This window comes from Antechinus flavipes, chromosome 3, assembly GCF_016432865.1.
Source record: "Antechinus flavipes isolate AdamAnt ecotype Samford, QLD, Australia chromosome 3, AdamAnt_v2, whole genome shotgun sequence".
Taxonomy (NCBI): Eukaryota; Metazoa; Chordata; class Mammalia; order Dasyuromorphia; family Dasyuridae; genus Antechinus; species Antechinus flavipes.
Window position 1 is genome coordinate 542,205,548 of NC_067400.1, and position 18,460 is coordinate 542,224,007.

The window sequence follows — 18,460 nt, forward strand, 5'->3', positions numbered from 1 at the left end:
ATTGGCATTTATGGCTTACTTGGAATCAGGTCTTTAATGGAAACAAAATAGTTATTGTATTTCCCTTTTCCTCACTCCAGCTGGGCAACATTTCTTAACTCCCTTCTTTCAAATCAGGTACAGGACTTAAAAGCAAGGTACTAATTTGAGCTCCTCTAAGTTTCCACTGATAATAGACCATCTACATTCAGAGTACAGGCAGTCCCAGCTTACCAATGGGTTATGTTCCAAAGGAGCATTTGAAAATCAGTTATTTGGAACTTTGAACATTTTCCCATAGACACAGCATAATAAATGGTAATTAGGTTCCCAGGCAAGGCCACAAAGGCGTATTGAGGGCACAAATTGATTGACGTGTCCTACCAAAGGCATCAGCCTGAGTACTGGGTTCTGGGAGCACTCTGGTGGTATTCAGGAGGGCCGAGGAGAAGGAAGGTGTACCTTTACCCACTCCTAGGCTCGGAATCTGGCCTCAGGCAAAATTTTAAAATAAAACCTTATAAATCATTGTTATGATCTCATAGAGATCTAGGACAAAAGCTACCTTACATTACCATCTCATTTTACAGATGAGAAAACTGGGACTCAGTGGAGAAGTGACTTGTCCAACATCACAAGTGACTGGAATCAGGATCAGAATTCACATTGCCCAAATTCCATTATACCAGAATACTCTTTTGAATGGAGCAAGCTCGACTTTGGCTTTCTCTCATACATTTTCCTTGTACTAATGTTCCTTTCCCAGCGTTATCATGCTCTTGAAAATCTCCAGCTCCAGCACCCCAAAGTGCTCTGTGCTTCAAAATCACCAATCTCCTCCCCATTTTATATCGAACTCACAATTCTCTTATCTCAGGACAGTTGATTTTACCTAGAGGTTAGAAGGAATTCCCTGGGAAGGAACTCATTCATACATGTGAATGAATGATCTCTTTGGGACAGTTATGGAGTTGTAGGCATTTTTAAGCGAGGTGCTTTCTACACAGAATGGGACGTACATATATTTTTCGACATGGCAAGTATGTGAATTTGTTTTGCTTAACTATGCATATTTGTTACAATGAGTGAGTCTTTTTTTTTTTTTTTTTCCCCATTGGGGAGGGACTGAGGAGGAAGAAGACAGGAGCTAGTAATAGTGCAGATTAAAAAAAAAAAGCAAAGAAAGAAAAATCACCAAATCAAATTTTTTTTTAATGTACAGAACAGAATGGGGGAAGTTCAGAAGAAAACATAAGACAACCAAGGTATATCGGATTTTAAAAAGCAGGTTGTTAAGTAATAAATATTTTCAGTTTCAAAGAGAATCCTATTTTTCCATTCTAAAAAAAAAAAGGAATTTCTTAATTTTTAATTGGTGAAATTTCAGATAGTATAGCAGAAAGAAATAAAAAAAAGGTCAGGAAACTGAAGAAAGTTCATTTCAGAAATGGAAGCTGTCACTACACAGGGCCTTCGAATTTCACATACTTTCATCAGTGCCTGCTTTTCATTGTCAGCATTTTCTATAATTTTTCCTATCTATATTTTAATTTATGAATTTACTAAAAGCTATAAGTTTATTTTTTTTTAATAGAAGCTCCCATGACAGCAGGTGTGAGAGTTATAGTAGTGATAGGAGAAATAGGGTAAAGGAGGCTGTTTACATGTTCAACCATCTATAGTGTTATTCACCTTTTTGGTTACATCATAAATATAATGTCTGTTTAGTATATTGTACTTCATATGGCATTTTATTGTATTTCATTTGTAGTTTCTGTGCACGATACATATACTAATGGATGAATTTTCAGTATAACTGCATAGCATAGCATATAATATTCTCCATTTGTTTTTTCTGGTTTTCCTCTAACACACATATACATCTGTGTATATGTGTGTCTATGGATGTAGATAATATAACCCATGTGTATATGTGAGTGTGCACATACACCCACAGAAGGAAATGGGGCATTCTGGGTGAGCGCTGACCTCCAGAAGGTCTGATCGAATCCCAACTTATTTCTGGGGTCACAATCAATTCTTTAAAAATATAAATTGCAGAAATGTTGCTGGTTGCCTTTGAGAAGTGGTGTTGCCTCTTTGGGAATTTCTGCCCCAAAGAAGGGGCAGACTGAGCACCAGGCCTGGAGTCAGAAAGACTCACCTTGATGAGTTCAAACCCTGCCTCAGACCGGTATGAGCTCTGTGACCCAGGCAAGTCAAATCACCTAACTATTGGAACCTCAACTTTCTCATTTATAAAATGAACTGGAGAAGGAACTAATATCTTTACCAAGATAACCACAACTAGGGTCACAAATTGTTGGACATGACAGAAAAATGACTGAAAATATCTATGAGCTCAGAGATAATTCTAGAGTAAGAAATAATACACATTTCAGTGTGTATATATGTGTGTGTGTATATATATATGTATATATGTATATATACACATACATATATCTATGTATGGAATAAGAAACACAATTTCTATATGTATATATGTTTTATACACACACTTCCAAAAATTAAGAGGTGATTATTTTATTTTTAAGGAATTCAAGATAAGATAATATGCTTTTCTGACCCATTTAATATATGATTTGACTTATAGAAAAATTGATATACAAAATTGTTCAGAAACAAGTATATAAAGTGAAGTATAATTTATGCTAATATGTTTTACCTCTTTTGGAGTCTATATACAATTTTAAAACCATACTGTTAAGAATATAGGTTTTTAAGTGATATGTTAAATTGAATTAAATTAATGTATATTTCCAAATTTTATTTGTGCTGCTTTGACCATTGGCTCTATTTTCTACAGACAATATGCACAGGACATCAAACCTAGTGCTCTTAGCCTGAAGTTACAAAAGCCTAAAGTAGTCACGAGATTGGATAAATTACTATTGGTAAAAGAGAAGCCCATAAATAAAGAGGCTGGCTTGTTTGCAGAGTAACTTTTCCTAATGGAGCTGTTGATAACAAATCAGAGTTAAAAATGTCTTCAATATTTGCACAAATAAATTGTTAGTTTACCTGTCCAATCTGAATATTCTAGTGCCTCTTTGCTACCCATAAAAATTCAACATAAATAGCTCTCAAATATAACTATTAATAATGGTTATTTCCATTGCCAGTGATTAATTTTATGACTATCCAAGTTCACTGTCTGAACTTCTTTCCCTGACTTCTTATCAACAGCCATGTGAGTAAGGTCATCTTTTTGTGTTCTTAGCAAGCCAGCCCATCTCTGTCTTCCCTTTCAGTAATAACTGTTTATCTTCCCTAGTGAGTACTTTAACTTCATAACTTTAGTATAATAGGACAGGCTCTTTCCCTGTGTGCAAAATCTATAAAAAATAAGATATAATTTTGGGGAAACAAGAGTAGACCCCAACTTAAAAAATGATATACAAAAATCTAAATTTACAAAACAGGTTAGTGGAAGGTTATTCACTTTACAACTGATTTGACACAATTTTCCTATAACATTATCCACCATTATGCTTTAAGATACTTCATAATTTTAAAAAATACTTTTTTGTATTTAATAAAATTCCATGTAATTAATTGCATAAATAGACTTACTGGCTAATTTTGACAGATAAGATATTAGAGATAGATAAGAAATTATTCTGGTTCATCTAAAATATAATCTAATTTTTTTTACTGTATTCCAGAAATATGTCTATTGTGTTCATCTCCACTGTGATTATTCAAAGTCTTAATTTTCTGAGCCATCAAAAATTATACTTTCTATTTTTCTCTCATAGATTTTATGTTTTGTTTTTGTTGTTGTTTTTAGAAATATATGACTCTGATTCAAAATTTTCCCCTTTGAGAAAATGGCAGGTGATTCGGGGTAGTTTATTTCAAAGCTCAAGCCATCTACCACCTCATTATCATCAAAGATTCTTATCTTTGTCTTCTCTCTTTAAAATTGATTCACATGTCAGCTGGTTATGCTGGATAATGATTCTGGTGAGCTAAACCCACACAGCTGCTATCACTGAGTTCTACAGTTCTACAAAACATCAAAGAACTGTTGACAGACTGAAAGGCATCAATATAGGAGCCTTACTCCCCCCAATAAGAGAAAATGATGATAATCTGTCCACTACTGTATGCATGCTTCAAAAATGAAATATATCACCTAAGGAGTCACATTGGAAAAATTCTGGGCTACAACCAGTCAGTACCTGATCTCTTGAGATTTTTTTAAAATTGCTATCATTGATAATTTCCTACTTTTGACAATTTTATATTTTGTTATGACTAAGGAATCCCTGTGATTTTCCCCCCCCCCCAAATCAATTGTGTGATCATAAAAATGTGGTCTGCTACAGAAATTAAGCAACAATTTGCCTACTCCCTTCTCATGTTTTCATCAAATATAGCTTTTGTAACTATATAGATTATTCTTATAAAGATTTTATAGAGATGATGAAGCTGACTTATAGATCATTAATTACTTGTTATCTTAGTCACTTTTGGAGAAAGATTTGGCAGCTCTTTAAAATTAAGGACTGTTTTATTCATGGTACTTCTATGTCTAGTATTTACCACAACACATCATGAAGTAGGTTCTTATTAATATTTTTGATTGATGTTTAGCTTTTTTAGAATCTCCATATCATTGGACTCTGGTTTATTTTGAGATTTGATGCATGAATGCCTTTAGAAGAGCTGTATCACTTTCATTTAGAATTTTTTTTCTATGTGTATTTGGGTGGGTTCTGATCCTCTTCCTGATTTTATCTTGTCTTTAACACAGTTCATATAGTACTAGGTTGTAGAGTCCAATTGTGGTGGTTGTAATGAAAATAAAGTCACTATAAAGAAATATACAGAACTGTTCCATTTTGAGATTTTTTTTTTTTGTTCCATTCAAGTTTTGGGGAGAAATGCTTCTAGGAACATAGTACTTTTCACATTAATAAATAATCAAATCATTGGTTATTTTCTATTGTTTTAAATTATTATTAATATATTAACAATACCTACTTAACAGAGGTTTATTGAATTAAACTGCATTGGACTGAACTGAATTGAACTTGACTTATCTGAAACTCCTACTAAGCTCTTTGCCAACTTCTTCTTCTTTGTTCTTTTGTGAGGTGATACTTCTCTTACTTTCTTGTTGCAATAGTATTACTTTTAATTGCCTTATTACTCTTTTGAACAAAGCCATCAAATATGACAGTTAAAGAGGGTTTCTAGTTGCTTTTTGGTCTCATGATTGTGGCAAGTGTTTTGTACTAGATAAGTGTTCTAGTTAAAATAAACGTCTTCCCATTTATCATTTTTTGGAGAATCAACAGTTAGTTTAATTCAGCTGGAGCTAGCATTGCACAGTGTTTTTATCTGATCTTTATTTTTTCTTGCTATTTGATATTTACTCTGACCTTCACTTTTACCAGTTAATGATCAGATTGCACACAAACGGTTTCACCAAAACAATTGTGACATCTCTAACTAGTCATTTTTTGTCTGTTAAAATCTAGTCAATTTCATTTTTAAAATGGTTTTTTGTACCTGCTCTCCCTCTCACTTTCCAAACTTCTTTTTGAAAAAAAGTAATCGTCTTTTACAGTAGTAAGACTTTTGAACAGTCTAGAAGACTTTGGCCTCTTTCACACCTGGATCTTGTAACACATTTTCCTCAATCATAATTTTCTGTCTTCTCCTATATTCATTTTATATTCAGGTCACACACTACCACTCTATAATGTTACTTCGGAGCTCTTTATCAAGTTTTATATTCAGTTTATCTGCACTGCTGTCTGCAATGGTTTTTGATGTGAATTGTGATGATCTTTATGATAGTTTGCATCCTTATATTGCAATCATGGGCATTGCAAAAAAGGAAGATCAGGTAGCTCATAAAATTTTATCTTTTGTTGTTATTGGGGATACCAGAAAGTTAACCCTACCTGCAAACTGACCTTTCATTGAGTTTCCTTCTGACTTTCAGTTTAATTTTTAAAGTGAATGTAAACATAGGTGTGGTTTATCTTCTCCATCAATATGTCAACTCTTGATCACTAGGTGAAAATTACAAATTGAAAGTAGTTACATTTAAATTCATGTTAATAAGCAATCTAAGCATAGTATGATGCTTATTACTCTATTTATCCACAAAACAAATAAAAAAGAAAACAAAAATGAGGACAGAAAAAAATACAATTGGATTTGGTGCTTAAAAAATAATGATGTGGGGCAGCTAGATGGCTCAGTGAAATCAAGGGATTTGCATACAAATATGGCCTCAGACACATAACACATCCTAGTTGTGTGACCCTGGGCAAGTCACTTAATTTAAATTACCTCAAAAAAAAAAAAAAAAAACCCTCAACAATCTAAAACAAAACCAATTGCTGACCTTTGAAAGAGCAGTTTAGATAGAATACAGGAAAAGGAAGTCAGATTGTGCTGAGTTCAGGAATATGTATGTGGTGAGGAAATTAGAGTTTGGGTTTAGAGGGGAAAAGAATTCTAGGAGAATAGCTCAATGAAGTATGCAATAGAAAGAATTTTTAATGACAGATATGACCATGCTTATAGGTAAATGCATGATGTATGATGTATGATGGTACCTGAAAGGGTAGCGGTGACTAATAAAGTAACATTTTCAATAATACTTCATGGTTATAAAGTATTTCATGTACATTATCATACCTTAGCTCTACAACAATATTATAAAGCAAATAGTACAAATATTATCACTATCTTATAGTCAAGGAAACTGAGACTACTTAAGTTTGTGAGAATTCAAATCTAACCACTACTCCAGGGATCTTTCCACTATAGTTCTTTATTTTTCATATTAACAATGGAGTAAGATCCCATAAAGGACAAGAGGAAACCTAAAAAAAGGGCAAATGTAGATTAACTCAGGCATGGATACAGCCAAATTTGCCCTCTGCAATTGAAAGTGAAGAGAGAGAGGAGGAGTGAGGACTAAAAGAGATTTTTATTTGTGCAAGAAAGCAGTAGAAACATCTCAAGCATGGACTTGATATCTTAGTAAAAGTATTGAAATCTTCTAGTAAGAAATAAGGTGAAGGATAGACCGTGATATGAGAAAGTCTAGAAAGGGTTTTATGTGGGATATGTAATAAGAAGTTGACAAGAGATGAAGAGGACAAAAGTAGGAAAAAAGAGTATAGCAGTGGAGTCCCCAATGAGATTAGAGAGATTGAATTTGTAGTATATGCAAACATAATGAATTCCTGACTTTCTCTAGCTTAACTTTGGGAAGCAACAATAGAAAGCCAAAGAAATGAGGGATTTTTTGAAAATCCCTGCAATAACATGAAATCATCCTCTCCTGTGCATTGCTCTTTATGTAAATTCCTTTGTATATTCTAAGAGTAAAGTGGTAAGGACGGTTAATGTACACACTACTGTAGCATCAATTCCCATGGATGAAGTTCTAAATATCCAATCCCAGTTTTTTTCATGAAATCCAGTCCTGTATAGTCAAACATCTGTTGGACATTTCCTATTAGATATCTCAGAGAAATCTCAAAATCAACAATACCAAAATAGAATTCTTTATCTTTCCCTCTAACTCTACCTCTTTTCAAATTTCCCTATTTTTGTTAAGGGACCACTATTCTTACAGTTTCTCAAATTCACAGACTTAGCATAATGTTCAACTCTTCATTCTCCTTCATCCATCATACCCAACCAATTGTCAAATCTTGTCATTCTAGCTTCCATATAGGTTTTAGCTGATTCTAGATTATTAAATTTCTAAAGATTTTAGCTGAGACCTGAAGAAAATCCGGGAAGCCAGGAAGCAGAAGTGAGGAGGGAAAGAATTCCAGGTATGTAAGACAGCCAATCAACATGCCCTGAGCTGGGAAAAAGAGTGTCTTTTGAGACAGAAATGAGCTCAATGTCCTTGGATTGAAAATGCATGGAGAGGAGGAAAGCATAAGAAGACTGGAAAGATAGAAGAAAGCCATATTATAAAAGACCTTAAAAGTCAAATAGAGAAATGCGTCATTGCAGGAGTTTATTAAATAGGAGAGTACAATGCCAGCTGTACACTTAAAGAAATCATTTTGGCAGCTGGAGTGGAGGATGGAAGGGGGTAAGAAGAGACTTGTGTCAGGAAAATCAGTTTGGATATCATTGCTGTAGTTCAAGTGAGAGATAATAATAGCCTGAACTAAGGTGGTGTTGATATAAAAAAAGAGAAGGATAAACATGTATATGTGTGTGTATTATAAAACTCCTCCAGTGTGCCAGGCAGCACTATGTTAGGCACTGGAATAACAAAGGCAAAAATAAATGCTTGCTGTCCTCAGAAAGCTTATATTCTATTCAATATATATATATGTAAGTATATATATTAGAAATATATGTGTTTCAGATAAGATAAATATGTCCAGGGGTGTTTTGTATATGAGTATAGATAGCATGGAAAGATTTCTGGAATATGGTTCTCCCTTTCCCAACGAAAACTGCAATTTCTACCTAGAGAAGCTGGAGAAGGACAATGGCTTGGTACTGGCTCTTCCCCCTTACCTATTTCCAAGAGAGGTATTAGATTAGAATTCTATCTGCTCCCCTTAAATATTGCTGACATAGAGAAGTGATTTTTAATGGTCAAAACAAAATCCATTTCCCCAGTAACTAGTCCTAAGCTTACACTCAATAATTAAGACTTCTCATCAAACATTAGTTACACAAAATGTAATAAAAATAATGAACAGTTATTCAAGAAAACAACAAAGAGAAATCAGATTAGAATAAATTCCCAAGAACAAATGGATTTTTTAGATGGGAGCCAGAGAAAATCTCAATTCAGGCCAAGAGAGAGACTCTGATCTTACCCAAGAACCAAATCTCTCAAGTCACCAATGAAACAAACTGGAATTTAGGGGCATGTTGAAGAGTCAATTTCTCCTAGACAAGAGCCTCCAAAGTCTTTTTCTCTTCATATATCTTTCCAAGAAGCTCTGGTACCAGTTCCTAATCACATACAGGTCTACATCCTTACATCATTAGTCTTTTCATTAGTCTAGAATCCTGTTCCAGATAGGTTTATCCCTCCACCTTGCTAAGAAGGAACCCAAACTACATAAACAAGGTAAATACAAAATAAAGGGCCAGGGGAAGAGCAGAAAGAGGTACTAATATTCAGAAAAATTTCCTTCTCCAGAGTCATTGGTAATTTCTTACCTTTTTCAATCCTAATCTTTTTTGGTCTCTCTTTATTGATGAACATCTCCTGGATTTTTTTTGTATATGATACTGCTATCTTCTGGTTCCTTTTCTATCTATTTTTACCATTCTTTCTTATTCTCCTTTAATGGTTCTTCATCTATTCCTCAAACCCATGTCCTGAGCTCTTTTGAATTTTTGCTTCATACTGTTTAACGTGATCATTTCATCCATGGTCTTAATTTATATTTCTATGCAGATAACTCCAGAATATCTGCCTCTCCCCCCACTCCCCGCTCCCCATCTCTCTCCCTCTTCCTTCTGCCCTCCCTATTTCCCTTTCCTATCTATTTACAATCCTAGCTTCTCTCCCAAACTCTAGTCTTCTGTGTGGAGATTAAAATTATTCCATCTACAATAAGAGAGACTGAGGTAGAGTTCTGAGCTAGTGGTACTTTATTGAAGGGTCCGTGGTCCTTTACAATGAAATAGATCTCAGATGATCTTCACAATCCTCTTTCCAGGGTCCTATTTGTATAGGGCTAGATGTCCAGTCATTCAATTACAGCTATACCAAATATAGAATAATTCCATTAATTGATATGTGACACATAACCTAAAATAAGCAAAATGATTCATCAGCAGGGTCACAAGTTGGGTAAAGCAAGGAATATCCCTACACAAGATGGATAAGCTTCCCCTTAGATTAGGCAGGAGGAAATGGTGGTTCAAAGGTACAAAAATATTTTGGAGGCCTTTCCATATAGTTGTCACCTCTGCCACCTGTCACCTCTGCTCTGTCTTGATTATCAGGATGAATGAGGGACAATAAGAGTGGAGGGCCTTTAGTTAACTTTGGATCTGATTCTCACCAATAGAGAGCTACATTAGTGGAATGAAAATGGACCTTCAGAAGTAACTATTCTCTTTGAGAGTTTGTGATAGAGAAGAAGAAAAGTGGGTATATTTGGATATGAACCTTAGATTGTTGGAGAGAAGATATTAAAGCATCAAAAGAAAGCATTGGAAGATCCCACAAATTAAGATAGTTAAAGAAGAACAGAAAACTTTCAAAATCAAAATTCTAGAGATCAAAAGGGAAATAATTCTGATAAATAGACAATATGAGTTCTCTAAAGAAAACTATGTGCAGAGAACCCACGAACCAATTTGGATATTAAAAATGTTTGTACAGAAAATGAAAGCAAATGAAAATAACAATAGAATGCATATACAATTATCACATAATCCTGTAAAAATACAAGAATTCTAAAGTTTGGAATAAGTTGAAACTCATGAAAAGAAAATGTTGTTGTTGTTGTTATTGTTGTTGAAGTTATACTGGGGGAAAGAGTAAGGCCAAAATTGGGATACAAGTCATGCTTGGAATGATGGTACCCAATAACAAAAACAATGCAGACCTGCTCAATCCTTATTTTGTTTTCTCTTTTTCTGCAGAAAAGAATGACCTTTAGAATGGAAAATGGTTTGTCAGGAATTGATACCCAAGATAAATCAGCAGATAGCAAAAGAATAGTTAGTTGCCCTTGATTAATGTGAGTCATCTAGTTCACATGAACTATATCCTTGGATACTGAAAGAACTGGCAGATGTTATTACCAAAGCACCATTAGTGATATTTAGAAGATCATGGTGAATACGAAGGGTACCACAGGACTAGAAAAGAGCAACATCATCCAATTTTCAAACAAAAACAAAAAAAAAAAAAAAAAAAAAAAAGGAAAAAGCTGGCATCCAATAGGCAGTGAGCATGACTTTGCTTCTTAGGAAAATTCTAGAATGCATTGTTAAAGAGACAGTGAACATCTAGAACAAGAGGTATGGTCTCAAGGCAGCAGCAGGGCTTCATCAAGAACAAGATGTGACAGAGAAATGTTATTTTCTTTTTTTGATAGAGTTACTCAACTAGTAATCCTGGGATTACTAAAGAGATAAAAGGAGAGACCACTAAGCAAAACTAGCATTTCCTTATCAAATCCCATATTTCAGTTCTCAGAATTTCCCAACAAGGTAGAAGGATCAGAAGAATCCAGAGGAGGAGGAGTTTTAAGATTATTGATATATTTTGTTGTTGCTGCCTTTAATATATATTTTATTTTCCCCCAATTACAACCTTCACATTTATTGCAAGTTTTGAGTACCAAGTTCTATCCCTTCCTTCATCCCTCCCTTTCCTCCCCCATCCCTGAGACTGTAAGTAATCAGATATAGATTATATATGTACTATCATTTAAAACATTTCTATACAAGAAGACTCAAATTAAAAAAAAAATAATGAAAGAAAAAAGTGAAAAATACAATATCAATTCTTTCTCTGGAGGTGGATAGTATGCTTCATTAGTCCTGTGGGATTGCTGAGAATAACTGTCATTCATGATTCTTTACGTACTGTTATAGTAACTGCTGTTACTGTATACAATAGTCTCCTGATTTTGCTTGCTTCACTTTCTATCATTCCATATTAAGTCTTTCCAGGTTTTTGTGAAATTATACTACTTATCATTTCTTATTGTCCAAGAATATTCTATCACAATCATATACCACAGCTTGTTTAGAAATTCCCCACTTGATGCGCATATCTTTGATTTTCACACTGATGTATTTTGGCTCAGAAGTAATTCATTATATCTCAAGGGAAGGAAGATCACTCAATCCTGGTGGTGAAAATAGGGACTTTTGGTTTGAAGGAGAAAGAAGAACCTCTCCAGAATATGATCAAAGCATCCAAAAGATACTTAGGGTTAAGGGTTTTCTTCTTGACATCTACTTATTTTTTGGAATTTCATAATTCTGAGTTACTTCCCACCAACATTGATGATGTAATTGTAAAGAAAAATTGGATCATGTTGATAAGAGTAATAGCAGTGCAGCGAAATGACACAGAAATAACCTATGAAAGTATTTGAAGATGTCTCTAACACTAACCTTGTAGAAAAGATGAAGAGATGTGGGATAGGTGACAATACCATTAGATATATTCCAAAACACTGAAATGCTGATACAGAGGATTGACATTAATGGATCAATGTCAGTTTGGAAGGAGGTACTCAAAGACAATTCAGGCATCTATGATTTACATTTTTATAAATAACTTGAATAAAAATGTAGGTGGCATCCTGATCAAATTTCCAGATGATGTAAAGCTAGAAGAGACACAATCACACTTATAGAGTAAGATCTCCAAAAGATCTTGACAAGTTGGAAATTAGACTGAATATTATATGATGAAATTTAAAAGTGATAAAAATAATCTTACATTTGGATATCATGTGGGGAAGAAATTAAACTTCTGTTTAATCCCAGAATCAATAACAGATTTCAAAGAGAAAAATCTAGTCCGGGGCTGAGGAAAAATGTCTTAATAGTCAGAATCATTTAAAAATGGAATAAGTTGTCTCAGCAGATAATGGGTTCTCCATTACTTGAAATCTTTCTAACAAAGGTTGATTTCACCATTTGTTGGCTGTTATAATGGAAATACCCTAACAATCTATGCCTTCTGTGCAAGAATCTCCTAGAAAAGCAGTTGACATAGTGGGCCAGTCAATCAGTCAACAAGCATTTAATTACGTACTTACTATGGGCCAGACACTATGTTTAGTACTAGAAATACAAACATTAGCAGAAAGACAATCCCTTTACTTCATAGAGCTAATGTTCTTTTTATTAATATTATTATTGTTTCTTATAATCTTTTCCTCAATAACATTTTCAACATTCATTTTTGTAAAATTTTCAGTTCCAAATTTCTATTTATTTATTTACTTATATAATGTTTTTCCCTAGTTACATTATCATTGTACTGCTGAAAATACCAAAGTCATTTACAACTGGTCATCCCAGAATATTACTATAGCTTTGTATGCAGTATATTTTACTTTGCTTGAGTTCATAGGGGACTTTCCAGGGCTTTTTTCTGAGAGCACCTTACTCCATCACAAATACAAAACACAAGTTATTAAACCATTCCCCAACTGATGGGCATCCCCTCAATTTCCAATTTTTCTCCTGGAAAGAATGTTGCTGTAAATATTTTTATGTATATATATGTCATTTTCCTTTTTTTAAAAAAAAATCTCTTTTGGTATTCATTTATGGTCCTTTGGGCATAGGTCATATCTTTTGATCCTCTATCAATTGGGGCATGGCTTTATCACTCTCCCCCTTTTCCATATTCCATCCCCTCTTTTTTCCTGCAGGGTAAGAGAGATTTCTATACTTATATTGAGTGTATATGCTTATTTTCTCTTTGAGCCAATTCTAATGACAGTGAGGTTCACTCACTTACTCTTTCCTCTCCCTCTTCCCCTTACTATAAAAGCTTTTTCTTGCCTCTTTTTTTGTGGCAGATAATTTACACCATTCCACTTCTCCCTTTCCCTTTCTTCCAGTACATTTCTCTCTTACTCCTTAATTTTATCATTTTTAAAGATATTATCCCTTCATATTCAACTCACACCAATGCCCTCTATCTATACATACTCCTTCTAATTGCCATAGTAACAAGAAAGTTCTAATGTGTTAAAATTATCATCCTCCCATATAGGAATGCAAACTTTATTACTAAACCTTATAAACTCTCTTACAATATCCCTTTAATTATTATCTCCTTGTGATTCTCCAGAGTCCTGTATTTGAAAATAAAATTTTCCATTCAGTTCTGTTCTTTCATCACAAATGCTTGAAAACCCTCTACTTCATTGAATAACCACCTTTCCCCCTGAAGGATTGAAGTCAGTTTTTCTGGGTAGGTTATTCTTAGTTGTGATCCTAGCTCCACTGCTCTCTGGAATACCACATTCCAAGCCTTCCAGTTCTTTCATGGACTAGCTGCTAAATCTCGTGCTATCTTGACTGTGGCTCCACTATATTTGAATTGTTTCTTTCTGGATGCTTGCAACATTATCTCCTTGACCTGAGAGTTCCAGAATTTGACTGTAATATTCCCATCCTAGTTCCACAGACCTTTTCTGCCAACCTTCTAAATTGTCTTTGGGTGGAAGATGTTATACCCCATCTTTTTGGGTGTTTTGATGTTCTAAAATTTTAGAGTCATTATCTAAAGGAATTTGGAGTGGCTTGGGAATGAGGTTGGATGAGTCTCTGCCTTTACTCTACCACTTTGGCTCCACTTTTCTTGAATTCCAAATTTTTCCCCTTTCCAGCCTTCTCTCCCCCTTCCCTGAATCATTTTAAACATATTTCCTTAAGAGCTCATCATCTAATGAAAGAAGACAACAAATAAATAGAAGCTGAAAAGATATGCATGTGAGAGAGGAAGATGTCCCAGTGCAGATACATGGTAAAGAAAGAGTGAAGTATCACCTAGTGAGGAATGAAACATGGGTAGTGTGGACAATCCTTTCTAAATGGAGATTCTGGGAGAAACTGTGCAATTAAAGGAAGAGTTCAAAATGTAAAGGGAATATTTGAACTCTACAAATTTCAACTCTAAGAATGAATCTGAAGATTTTTGTTTTGAAGTTATAGGTATGATTATTCTCAATTAACAGAGGGAGAAATTAAATAACAGAGAAGTTAAGTTTGTTTACCTTTTAATTTTTTTAAATTGTTGTTGCCTTTGTTTTCACCTCACCTATTTTTTGAATACTCCCCCTCACATTCCCATCCCCATGCTTAATGAGCCATCTATTCTAAAAAAGATTTTCAAAATGGGGGGAGGGGAAACAATTGATTGAATCAACCACATGTTTACTTTAAAATGCTTATTTCTTTCTAATTTGCTTGCTTGGTACAAACCTAGTTTAGTTGATCTTAGAGATTTCCAGGCTGGGAGAAAGTTAAAGAAAAAGAAGTATATTTATCCAATACACCACAGTTAATCCCCTGTTCATGTGAACATAGGACCAAGTGCCAAGAGCTACTTGCAAGAAGAAAACAGCTAAAAACAGAGATTGAAACAAAGCATGAGCATTGGAAGAAAGAGCAATGGACAAAAAAGCATTGGTAGATATCAAGGGTGGTTGCATTTGGAAATGATGATGAAGATGAAGAGTAGGAGCCCTTTTGACAGTATAAACTAGAGGCAAACAGCCCTATACACTTCAAATTCATTTTCATAATAATGACTGAGCCATCAAGAAAGATAAATTCAACCTATAAGCATTTTTTAAATGTTGACTATGCAAAGTGAGGTAGGGCTGGGGAAGAAGCTTGGACACAGTAATAATGTAAAAACAACACTGGATTTCAAGTCACAAAACCTGAATTTGACCTCCTCTTCTGCTATATTACTTTTTGACCTTGGTAAAAACACTTAATCTCTCTGAAGACTTCTTCATGTAGAAAATGAGACAATTGAACCAAATGATCTCTAAGATAACCCCAAACTCTAAACCTATTATCTTTTAAGACATAGTCTCATCTTCATGCAGTTTTCAGGCTAGTGTAGAAACAAGACAAATATACAATGTATACAATATAAAAGCACATGAGAGCAGCCATCTCAAAAGTGGGGATATGTGATCAATCAATTAATATCATACCTTCCCTATAATATTCAATTGTGGGACTCTCTAAATTCTTTATCCCCCCCCTTCATTATCACCCAATAATTTCCACTCCGCCCTCTCTTGCCGTGGTACAAACTTCCAACTTCTGTGCAAGCAAAGATTTCTCAGGGTGATTATAATAAAATTGTGACTGGGGCACTTGTATCAGGAGCTATGCTAGTAAAATTCTTTCTCCTTCCCATTGTACCTCTAGCTTACTACCCCGCTATTCACATTACCATGTGACAAATTCTGCACTTTGCAAATTGACTCTTTTATTCTAGGTGGGATAGAATGTGTTGAATATGATGAATAAATAAAGATGTGGTTCTTCCTTATATATCTAATTGCATTTTCTTTTCTCCAAATGCATCCCTATTCCAGATTTCCCTATTACTGTTGTTTCACTATACTTCCAATTAACTAGATTCAAAACTTAGGTTTTTTTTTTCCTTGACTCCTCACTCTTCCTTCCCTTATTTAAGCAGTTGCTAAATCTTGTCTATTCCCACATCTCTCTTAGAGATTTCTTTTTCTTTTCTCACAAAGATACCACATTAATTCAAATTTTTACTGTTACTTACCCTTTTGATTGCCATTGACTTTCAATAATCTCTCTGCCTTAAGTCTTTTCTCCACTTCAATCTCTTCTTCAGTTTCAAAACAGATTTGCCTGAAGGACAAGATTAACATGTTACTTGTCTACTCAATAAACTCTGCAATATTTTTAAAAACTATTTTTAAATTTAATAAAAATATTTTTCAACATTTTTTTAAGAAATTAACTCCAAAATCTCTCCCTTCTTCTGCACTTTCCTCAAGAAGTTTGATATAGATTATACATGTATAATCATGTAAAACATATCTCCATATTAGAAATGTTGTAAAAGAAAACATAGACCACCAAAATTAAAACCCAAGAAACAAATTTTTTAAAAATGTATATTTTGATCTGCAATTCAAATTCCATCAATTCTTTCTCTAGAGTTGAAGAGCATTTTTCATAAGTATTTCAGAGTTGTCTTGGATCATTGTATTGCTTAGAATAGCTAAGTTATTCACCATTGATTATCTTAAAATATTGTCATTAATCCATATAATGTTCTCTTTACTCTACTCATTTCACTTTGCATAAGTTCATGTTTAATCTCTCCAGGTTTTTCTGGGAGTATCCAGCTCATTATTTCTTATATCACAATACTTTTCTATCACAATCAATATGCCACATATAGTTCAGCCATTCCCCAATTGATGGACATTCCTTCAATTTCCAATCCTTTGCCACCAGAAAAGAGCCGCTATATTTGGGTATAGTTCCAAATTGTTTTACATAATGGTTAAATCAGTTCACAACTCGACCAATGGTACATTACTGTGTCAATTTTCCCACACAGGATAATATATCATTGACTCTAGGATCATAGATGATTTCATCTTTATCTCACAATTTTTCATTTTTCTTTTTTGTTTAAATTTTATGATATGCATAATGATTAAGATGGTAATTCATATGCATATGTACACAAGAAAACATGTACATATTGGTGGTATATTCAAATTTTTTGTTTTACTTCTAAAGATATATATATGCTCAAAGAAATTTGCAGATACTTTCATCAGAGATATTCTGAATGAAATGCTTTGTGAGGTTCAAAAATGAAAAGTTCTTCCCCAGAGGAGGTATTAGGGACAAAAAGTTCTTGGAAGTAAAATTTTTTTTAATTGTTATTTTTTTAATTGAAACTTTTTATTTTCAAAATATATGCAAGGATCATTTTTCACTATAGACCCTTGCAAAATTTCCCTCCTTTCCCCCCCTCCATGGCAAGTAATCCAATATATGTTAAACATGGTAAAATATACATGTAAACCCAATATAGCCATACTTATTTATAAAATTATCTTGCTGCACAAGAAAAATCAGATCAAAAAGGAAAAAATTGAGAAAGAAAATAAAATTCAAGTAAACAATAAAAAAAGTGAAAATGTTATGTTGTGATCCACATTCAGTTCCTGAGAGTAAAATTTAAAGGATTTAAGTTTTAAAGCAAAGGTGGGATTCAGCCAACAAAGAGGAGATTGGATATTCTAATCATAGGGGATATACGAAATGTGGCTAGCAAATAGGCTATCCTGAGTAGTCTAATCAGTTATTGGACCATATTGAAAACCAAAGAAATTTGAAATTCTGGTGTCATCTCCATAATAATTTAAGCCGTGGTGTCAAAAATCAAATAGAAAGAGACCTCTGGCTTCATATTGACTTAAGAAAACCACATTATATATGTTGTATTATTATATTTTTGTTTACTTTGTTAAATTACATTACAATTACATTCTAATCTTGTTTGGATTGCGAATTTGACATCTTTGGTTTGAACAATGGGAAATGAAAGTAAATTTCTTGGAGAGACTATAGAGAGAAAAGAAAAGGTTAACTATTGGTACTGACATAGTCTGTTTAATAAGACAGATAATTATACATTCAATTTTAGAAAAAAATTACTCATAATTAATAAAAAAAAAAAAGTTTTAGTGTTTGAGGTAAACTAGTTGTCTAGATAATTGGATGTGGTAAAACTTCTCCAGCAATATTAGCTAACTACATCAATTTGGCAAACATCTGTTAAGACACTAGAAATACAAAGATTTGTAAAAAATTACTGGGTATCCTATATATCCTCTATTGGGAAGTTGTGGAATTCTAGAGTTTCAATGCATTTTAAATTGTTGAATGCAACCCCAAAGCCTTAGTACTGATAAGA

The 18,460-nt window shown here is 33.7% G+C and overlaps 1 long non-coding RNA gene across 1 annotated transcript in view; it reads right to left on the bottom strand.

Moving 5' to 3' along the window:
• LOC127555193 (uncharacterized) overlaps nucleotides 1-18,460 on the bottom strand; it is a 35,422-nt gene that overhangs the window by 14,015 nt on the left and 2,947 nt on the right. Inside the window, exon 2 of the long non-coding RNA XR_007952178.1 lies at nucleotides 16,280-16,368. This is a non-coding gene — a long non-coding RNA (uncharacterized LOC127555193). The remainder of the gene's footprint in view (nucleotides 1-16,279; nucleotides 16,369-18,460) is intronic.